At 45.3% G+C, this 9,745-nt stretch overlaps 1 protein-coding gene across 1 annotated transcript in view; it reads right to left on the reverse strand.

Annotated features, from left to right (window-relative positions):
- rims3 (regulating synaptic membrane exocytosis 3) overlaps positions 1-2,881 on the reverse strand; it is a 376,753-nt gene extending 373,872 nt beyond the window's left edge. Inside the window, exon 1 of the mRNA XM_038802068.1 lies at positions 2,492-2,881. The gene's annotated coding sequence lies outside the window, so the exon portion shown is untranslated. The remainder of the gene's footprint in view (positions 1-2,491) is intronic.
- Between the last annotated feature and the right edge of the window lie 6,864 nt (positions 2,882-9,745).

Below are 9,745 nucleotides of genomic sequence, written 5' to 3' on the forward strand. Positions count from 1 at the left end.
TTCCGCCCATCAAGTCTGCACCAACCCACTTAAGCCCTCACTTCCACCCTATCCCCATAACCCAATAACCCCTCCTAACCTTTTTGGACACTAAGGGCGATTTAGCATGGCCAATCCACTGAACCGGCACATCTTAGGACTGTGGGAGGAAACCGGAGCACCCGGAGGAAACCCACATAGACACGAGGAGAACATGCAGACTCCGCACAGACAGTGACCCAGCGGGGAATCGAACCTGGGACCCTGACACTATGAAGCCCAGTGCTACCCACTTGTGCTATCATGCTGCCCAAATCCACAGGATAAGTGCATGGGGTCTTGATGTGAGCAAAGGTTCACCAGCTTAGAAAACCTCAGCTGGAATTCCACGCACTCTGCCATTACCCAGGATCAAAGGATTTCACTCTCTCAATGCCAGCTGCTGTGTGAGTGTAAAGATGCACTTTCACTAACGTCATTAGTGACACAAAGGGTATTTAATGATAAGAATTGTACAGCAGCCACATACCATAGCCAGCTACGAAGATTATCATTGCCTAAGAGAACTCCCCCACGGGGTGATTCCACACTCTGAGGAATTGGTCACACAGGTCAGGTGACCCTTACTCTGCTGTGTTGCCCTTAAAGGGCCAATCACCACAGTGAACATAGGCAGGGCACCATGCAAGTCAATGCCCAGTGTCCTGGCATCATGATGGTTTCATTCTGTGCTAGTCCACTGTGTCAGCTGCATTTGAGCCACCCCTTGAAGCTAAACAGTGGCTCTTGTGTAACAAGGATTGATGACTCTAGTATGCAACCCACACATACAGTGAAAGCCAAACTGCCATATGAAACGTGATACAGTTGACTATGGGCATGGTAAAACAATAACTGTTCCACTGTTGGAACCTTCCTGGAGGGGACCTGCAGCACGTGACAGACAAAGGATCACTATTTGTGTTGGTCTGCAGCATGTTGTACAGCCTCATCATTCTGCTGAAAGAAGGGGCTATTTTAGAAATCCTTTCACAAAATTGAGTGTCATTGGCAAGTCCAGAATTTGCTGCCCATCCCTAATTGCCTTTAAGAAACCTGAGGAAAAGGAGACAGACGAAGAGGAAATGGAAGTCAGGTGGTAGCCTAGACAGTCCCATTCTGCCTGGGCTGATGGTGAAGAATTCATCCAAGTGTGTCAACAGACACTGAAACCCCAACTATCTATTCAGCAGCAATATCAGAACGTCTCTCTGTCACTGACATTCACAATGTTGAAATAAAATACATCACAAAATAAACATTCCAAACCAAGCTTATGAATGAAATCATGACAAAATGCATATAACCAATCACCTCTGTGCATCACCTTAATGCCTGTCTTCCATCAGCCTTCACCTACCTCAGTGTTCCTATACTGTACCCCAGTGGCTGCAGCATGGCTGCTGGAAGACTCTGACTTTCGCTGGGGGAGACAGATCCTGGAGGATGACCATGAGCAGCCTCGGTGGCTTGGTTTTGGATTGCACCAGCTCAGCATGGGCAGCAGCAGTCTGAGCTGGCTGGCTGACTGACAACAGCAAGGACGCTGTCAGAGTGCCAGTGGTGGGAGGATGAATGCTGTCTTCCTGAGCTTTGTGCTCCTTGGAGCCACTGCCACTTCCCTGGTGCGTCGTCTCAGTAACCCTAGTAAAGTGTTTGACATGACACTTGTAGCAGGTCTCCAGGTGTGTGCGGGTGAGGTGAAGTGTAAGAATGTTAAGTATGAATCCTGATTGATAGACACTGTTCTTGATGACTGATGGAAGTGTGGTTCATGGAACAATGTCTGAAGTACTCGGTGTGATATGGCATTTCAGAATGCTTTTACTGACCTTGGCTATTCTTGTCACTTCATTGGACTTCTTGCAGCACATATCCAGATCCTCAGGTAGTGACTCTGCTGTCCATCTGCTCCTATTGTCTGCTCACCATGTATCTGGAGGCCCCCGTGGATACAAGACACCTCTGCATCTTTACACCCAGATCTCCCGTGGAACGCTTGAAAGCTTTGAACCCCAATCGCTCTCTTGTGCAATTCTCCATTGTTTTCCAGGATAGAGCCATCTCCTGCTTGACCCCTCTCACTTGTTCAAACTGCAGTGAGCCTTCCCTTTCAGAGGTGTTGGCCAGCTCTAAGTAGTTTTATGAAGTTATGATGTGTGCAGGCAATGAATAGCGGGTTTAGTGCTGGCAGAACGTAGCAATCATTCAGATAAGTGGCCATCATAAAGTTGGCATGGTATACTCATTCCATTGAACTGGCCCAGGATAATAACATATTTTGATCCTCTTTCTGAAGACTATCCTGTTCAGCCCCTGCACACTCACAATTATATAAACAAGCGCCGACACACACACATCCGACACGCAGATGTCTGTATACAGACATACAGGTACACAGATACACTCAGAAGGATACAGAGAGTTAGATATTGACACAAATGTACTGCTAAGAATAGGGATTGATACTTACAGTATTGTGTTGATTTGATCGGATTAACTGATTGCACTGCTAAATCTCCTGTTGATTGCAGGAAGGAGCAAAAGGTACAACAACAAACTTCACTTTGACTCCATTTCAGATTATAGAATATAAAGCTGAGTATCCTGCAGGTTACCAATGTTCTTTCCCTCGCAAACCACAGCCAGAGTTAGTTAGTCGTCACTGAGCACAAAATCAAGCACCAAACTCATTAAGTGCCAAATGAGTATTAGTACCAGGAAAACGGTATTTGCATTCCCATTTCTTTCTGGCTTTTCTATTTTTACTTTTGCTCTGTTACTCCCAGCTGTGAAGAATCCTCCTTGCTTCTCTTTACTCTCTCCCTCTCTCTCCTCTTGTACCAGGCGTCCAGCAGCTTGCGATAAGCTATATCTTGAATACTAATAAGCCCTTAGAACTGTGCATGTCTGTGTGATGCTGGTTGCTATGCTGCAAAAAAAAAACTGTCTCAAATTCTACCAGATGGGGGCATTTTACCTCATCAAATGTTATATTTTCAGGTCAGTAGATGCAGCTAGTAATTTGCTGCTCTCGAGTCCGTCACATGTGCCCAGAATGAGACTGGCATCTCGATTGGTGCAGATGAGGGGTATTGTGGAAGGGGAGTACAAACTCGCCACACACCTTCGATGTCCAGCTTGTTCAGTCGTCGCACATATTGCTTTATCACCTCACTTGGCACCTTGTGTAAAAGCGGCTCATCTCCATCCTTGTTCTTCCTGCCATGCCCTGCCTGGTGGACAAGAGCTCCTCATAGCTGGAGTAAGAAGCTCAGAGTTTGTGTCCAGTTCAGGGTAAACATCATGCCGGATATTCATTGGGAAACCTGGGAGGGGGGTGGTGGGGGAGAGTTTGGATTTACGGTGACCAGGATGTGCAGTGGGTTTAACAATGTTTATTAACAATTCGTGCCAAATCCAAGCCAGGTTGATGGGATTGAGCGCCCTGTAGGAAATGCAGTGTGTATAGATATGGATAGTGGAATGGCAATGGACGAGTGATCGGGCAATAATCCAGAAATTGAAAGTTCAAAAACAACCACATAGCAGTTTGAAACATCAACCTACTTTGAGAAAAACTGAAATTTGGAACATCTTGGGCGTGAAGTTAACGTATGTTTTTGGGTGCATGTGGCGGAGGTTTTGCGCGGCCACACTGGGAGGTTCGCGGGCCATATAAACCGGCATTTAGCACCAAAAATGAGCCCACATGAGATTCTCAACATTATTGGCTCCTTCACTCTTTGATTCGCAGTAGTGTTGTCTCTAACAATTCCTGTAGTGTTGGGTGTCACAGTTCCTCGAGTGCTGTGTGTGGCAGTTCCTGAAATACTGTGTGTGACAATTCCTGTAGCATTGTGTGTAACATTTATTGCAATGTTGTGTGTGGCAGTTCCTGTAGTGTGTGTAACGATTCCTGCAACGTTGCGTATGACGGTTCATGTATGCGACAGTCCCGACAACGTTCTGTGTGACAGTTTCTGCAGTGTTGTGCGTGACAGTTTCTGCAGTGTTGTGTATGACAGTACCTGTAATACTATGTGTGACAATTGCTGTAACATTGTGTGTAACATGTCTTGCAATGTTGTGTGTGACAGTTCCTGTAGTGTTGTGTGTGACTGCTCCTGCAATGTTGTGTGGCAGTTCCTGCAATTCTGTGTGTAACAGCTACTGCAGGGTTGTGTGTGACAGACCTTGCAATATTGTGTGTGACAGTTCCTGTAATGATGTGTATGACAGCTCCTGCAGTCCTATGACAGTTCCTGTAATTCTATATGTGACATTTCTGCAGTATTGTATGACAGTTCCTGTAATTCTGTGTGTGACAGTCTCGACAGTGATGTGTATGACCGTTCCTGTAATACTGTGTGTGACAGCACCTGTAATTCTGTGTGTGACAGGTTTTGCAGTCTTATGTGGCAGTTCCTGTAATATTGTGCCTGACAGTTCCTGCAGTGTTGTGTGTGACAGTTGCTGCAACACAGTATATGATAGTTTATGTAGTGTTGTGTGACAGTTCCTGTAATATTGCGTGTGACAGTGTCTGCAGTATTATGTGTTGCAGTTCCTGTAATACTGTGTGTGACAGTTCCTGTCTTGTTGTGTGACAGTTCCTGTAATACTATGCATGACAGTTCATGTAGTGTTGCATGTGACAGTTCCTGCAATGTTGTGTGTGACAGTTCCTGCAATATTGTGTGTGACAGCTCCTGCAGTTGTGTGACAGGTCATGTAATTCTGTGTGTGGCAGTTTCTGCAATGTTGTGTGTGACAGGCCCTGTAATTCTGTGTTTGACAGGTTCTGCAGTGTTAAAACATAGAACATAGAACACTACAGCGCAGTACGGGCCCTTCGGCCCTCGATGTTGCGCCGACCTGTGAAACCATCTGAAGCCTATCTGACCTACACTATTCTATTTTCATCCATATGTCTATCCAGCGACCACTTAAATGCCCTTAAAGTTGGTGAGTCTACTACTGTTGCAAGCAGGGCGTTCCACACCCCTACTACTCTCTGAGTAAAGAAACTGACTCTGACATCTGTCCTATATCTACTACCCCTCAATTTAAAGCTATGTACCCTCGTGTTGGTCATCACCATCCGAGGAAAGAGACTCTCACTGTCCACCCTATCTAACCCTCTGACTATGTTATATGTCTCTATTAAGTCACCTCTCAGCCGTCTCCTCTCTAACGAAAACAACCTCAAGTCCCTGAGCCTTTCCTCGTAAGACCTTCCCTCCATACCAGGCAACATCCTAGTAAATCTCCTCTGAACCCTTTCCAAAGCTTCCACATCCTTCCTATAATGTGGTGACCAGAACTGCACGCAGTACTCCAGGAGCGGCCGCACCAGAGTTATGTACAACTGCAGCATGACCTTGTGGCTCCGAAACTCAATCCCCCTACTGATAAAGGCTAGCACACCATACGCCTTCTTAACAGCCCTATTAACCTGGGTGGCAACTTTCAGGGATTTATGTACCTGGATGCCGAGATTTCTCTGTTCATCTACACTACCAAGAATCTTGCCATTAGCCCAGTACTCTCCATTCCTGTTACTCCTTCCAAAGTGAACCACCTCACACTTTTCCGCATTAAACTCCATCAGCCACCTCTCAGCCCAGCTCTGCAGCTTATCTATGTCCCTCTGCATCCTATAACATCCGCCAGCACTATCCACAACTCCACCGACCTTCGTGTCATCTGCAAATTTACTAACCCATCCTTCTACACCCTCTTCCAGGTAATTTATAAAATGACAAAACAGATCCTTGCGGTACACCACTAGTAACTGAACTCCAGGATAAACATTTGCCATCAACCACCACCCTCTGTCTTCTTTCAGCTAGCCAATTACTGATCCAAACCGCTAAATCACCTTCAATCCCATACTTCCATATTTTCTGCAATAGCCTACCGTGGGGAACCTTATCAAACGCCTTACTGAAATCCATATACACCACATCAACCGCTTTACCCTCATCCACCTGTTTGATCACCTTCTCAAAAAATTCAATAAGGTTTGTGAGGCATGACCTATCCTTCACAAAACCGTGTTGGCTATCGCTGATCAACTTGTTCTTTTCAAGATGATTATAAACCCTATCTCTTATAACCTTTTCCAACATTTTACCCACAACCGAAGTAAGGCTCACAGGTCTATAATTACCAGGGTTGTCTCTACTCCCCTTCTTGAACAAGGGGACAACATTTGCTATCCTCCAGTCTTCCGGCACTATTCCTGTCGACAAAGACGACATAAAGATCAAGGACAAAGGCTCTGCAATCTCCTCCTTGGCTTCCCAGAGAATCCTAGGATAAATCCAATCTGGCCCAGGGGACTTATCTATTTTTACACTTTCCAAAATTGCTAACACCTCCTCTTTGTGAACCTCAATTCCATCTAGCCTGGTTGACTGAGCCTAAGTATTCTCCTCAACAACATTGTCTTTCTCCAGTGTAAACACTGACGAAAAATATCCATTTATCGCTTCCCCTATCTTCTCTGATTCCACACACAACTTTCCACTACTGTCCTTGATTGGCCCTAATCTTACTCTAGTCATTCTTTTGTTCCTGATATACCTATAGAAAGCCTTAGGGTTTTCCTTGATCCTATCCGCCAATGACTTTTCGTGTCATCTCCTCGCTCTTCTTAACTTTCACTTTAGGTCCTTCCTGGCTAACTCTCAAGTGCCCTAACTGAGCCTTCATGTCTCATCCTAACATAAGCCTTCTTCTTCCTCTTGACAAGTGCTTCAACTTCCTTAGTAAACCACGGTTCCCTTGCTCGATAACTTCCTCCCTGCCTGACAGGTACATACATTCAAGGACATGCAGAAGCTGTTCCTTGAAAAAGCTCCTCCACATTTCGATTGTACCCATCCCCTGCAGTTTCCTTCCCCATCCTATACATCCTAAATCTTGCTGAATAGCATCATAATTGCCTTTCCCCCAGCTATAATTCTTGCCTTGCGGTATATACCTATGCCTGCCCATTGCTAAAGTAAACATAACCGAATTGTGATCACTATCACCAAAGTGCTCACCTACATCTAAATCTAACACCTGGCTGGGTTCATTACCCAGTACCAAATCCAATGTGGCCTCGCCCCTTGTTGGCCTGTCTATATACTGTGTCAGAAAACCCTCCTGCACACACTGCACAAAAACTGACCCATCTATAGTACTCGAACTATAGTATTTCCAGTCAATATTTGGAAAGTTAAAGTCCCCCATAACAACTACCCTGTTACTCTCGCTCCTGTCGAGAATCATCTTTGCAATCCTTTCCTCTACATCTCTGGAACTATTCGGAGGTCTATAGACAACTCCCAGCAGTGTGACTTCTCCTCTCCTGTTCCTAACCTCGGCCCATACTACCTCAAAGACGAGTCCTCAAACGTTCTTTCTACCGCCGTAATACTTTCCTTGATTAACAATGCTACACCCCCCCCTCTTTTACCATCTTCTCTGTTCTTACAGAAACATCTAAATCCTGGAACCTGCAACAACCATTCCTGTCCCTGCTCTACCCATGTCTCCGAAATCGCCACAACATCGAGATCCCAGGTACCAACCCATGCTGCAAGCTCACCCACCTTATTCCGGATGCTCCTGGCGTTGAGGTAGACACACTTCAAACCAGCGTCTTGCTTGCCAGTGCCCTCTGCAGTTCCTGCAGTGTTGTGTGTGTCAGTTCCTGTAATACTGTGTGTGACAGTTCTTGTAGCGTTATGCGTGACAGTTCCCGTAGGATTGCAACATTTCCTGAAGTGTTGTATGTGACAGTTTCTGTAGTGTTTTGTGTGACAGTTCCTGCAGTGTTGTGTTACAGTTCCTGTAATACTGTGTGTGACTGTTTCTATAGTGTTGTGTATGACAGTTCCTGTAATACTGTGTGCGACAGGTCCTGTAGTGTTATGCGTGACAGTTCCTGTAGGATTGTGTGCAACAGTTCCTGAAGTGTTGTATGTGACAGTTCCTGTAGTGTTTTGTGTGACCATTCCTGTAGTGTTATGTGACCATTCCTGTAGGGTTATGTGACTGTTCCTGTAGTGTTGTGTGACCGTTCCTGTAGTGTTATGTGACTGTTCCTGTAGTGTTATGTGACTGTTCCTGTAGGGTTATGTGACTGTTCCTGTAGTGTTATGTGACTGTTCCTGTAGGGTTATGTGACTGTTCCTGTAGTGTTATGTGACCATTCCTGTAGTGTTATGTGACTGTTCCTGTAGGGTTATGTGACCGTTCCTGTAGTGTTATGTGACTGTTCCTGTAGTGTTATGTGACTGTTCCTGTAGGGTTATGTGACTGTTCCTGTAGTGTTATGTGACCATTCCTGTAGGGTTATGTGATTGTTCCTGTAGGGTTATGTGACCGTTCCTGTAGTGTTGTGTGACCGTTCCTGTAGTGTTATGTGACTGTTCCTGTAGTGTTATGTGACCATTCCTGTAGGGTTATGTGACTGTTCCTGTAGTGTTGTGTGACCATTCCTGTAGTGTTGTGTGACCGTTCCTGTAGTGTTGTGTGACCGTTCCTGTAGTGTTGTGTGACTGTTCCTGTAGTGTTATGTGACTGTTCCTGTAGTGTTATGTGACTGTTCCTGTAGTGTTATGTGACCATTCCTGTAGGGTTATGTGACTGTTCCTGTAGGGTTATGTGACTGTTCCTGTAGTGTTATGTGACTGTTCCTGTAGTGTTATGTGACTGTTCCTGTAGTGTTATGTGACTGTTCCTGTAGTGTTATGTGACCATTCCTGTAGGGTTATGTGACCATTCCTGTAGTGTTATGTGACCATTCCTGTAGTGTTATGTGACCATTCCTGTAGTGTTATGTGTGACCGTTCCTGTAGTGTTGTGTGACTGTTCCTGTAGTGTTATGTGACCATTCCTGTAGGGTTATGTGACTGTTCCTGTAGTGTTGTGTGACCATTCCTGTAGTGTTGTGTGACCGTTCCTGTAGTGTTATGTGACTGTTCCTGTAGTGTTGTGTGACTGTTCCTGTAGTGTTATGTGACTGTTCCTGTAGTGTTATGTGACCATTCCTGTAGGGTTATGTGACTGTTCCTGTAGTGTTATGTGACTGTTCCTGTAGTGTTATGTGACTGTTCCTGTAGTGTTATGTGACCATTCCTGTAGTGTTGTGTGACCGTTCCTGTAGGGTTATGTGACTGTTCCTGTAGGGTTATGTGACCATTCCTGTAGGGTTATGTGACCATTCCTGTAGTGTTATGTGTGACCGTTCCTGTAGTGTTGTGTGACTGTTCCTGTAGGGTTATGTGACCGTTCCTGTAGTGTTATGTGTGACCGTTCCTGTAGTGTTGTGTGACTGTTCCTGTAGTGTTATGTGACTGTTCCTGTAGTGTTATGTGACTGTTCCTGTAGGGTTATGTGACCGTTCCTGTAGTGTTATGTGACTGTTCCTGTAGTGTTATGTGACCGTTCCTGTAGTGTTATGTGACTGTTCCTGTAGTGTTATGTGACTGTTCCTGTAGTGTTGCGTGTGACAGTTCCTGTAGTGTGGTTTGAGATAGTTCTTGCACTGTTATAGGTGATAGTTCCTGTAGTGTTGTGTGACCATTCCTGTAGTGTTGTGTGACCATTCCTGTAGTTTTGTGTGACCATTCCTGTAGTGTTGTGTGACCATTCCTGTAGGGTTATGTGACTGTTCCTGTAGTGTTATGTGACTGTTCCTGTAGTGTTGTGTGACCGTTCCTGTAGT

Source organism: Scyliorhinus canicula, chromosome 1, assembly GCF_902713615.1.
Source record: "Scyliorhinus canicula chromosome 1, sScyCan1.1, whole genome shotgun sequence".
NCBI lineage: Eukaryota > Metazoa > Chordata > Chondrichthyes > Carcharhiniformes > Scyliorhinidae > Scyliorhinus > Scyliorhinus canicula.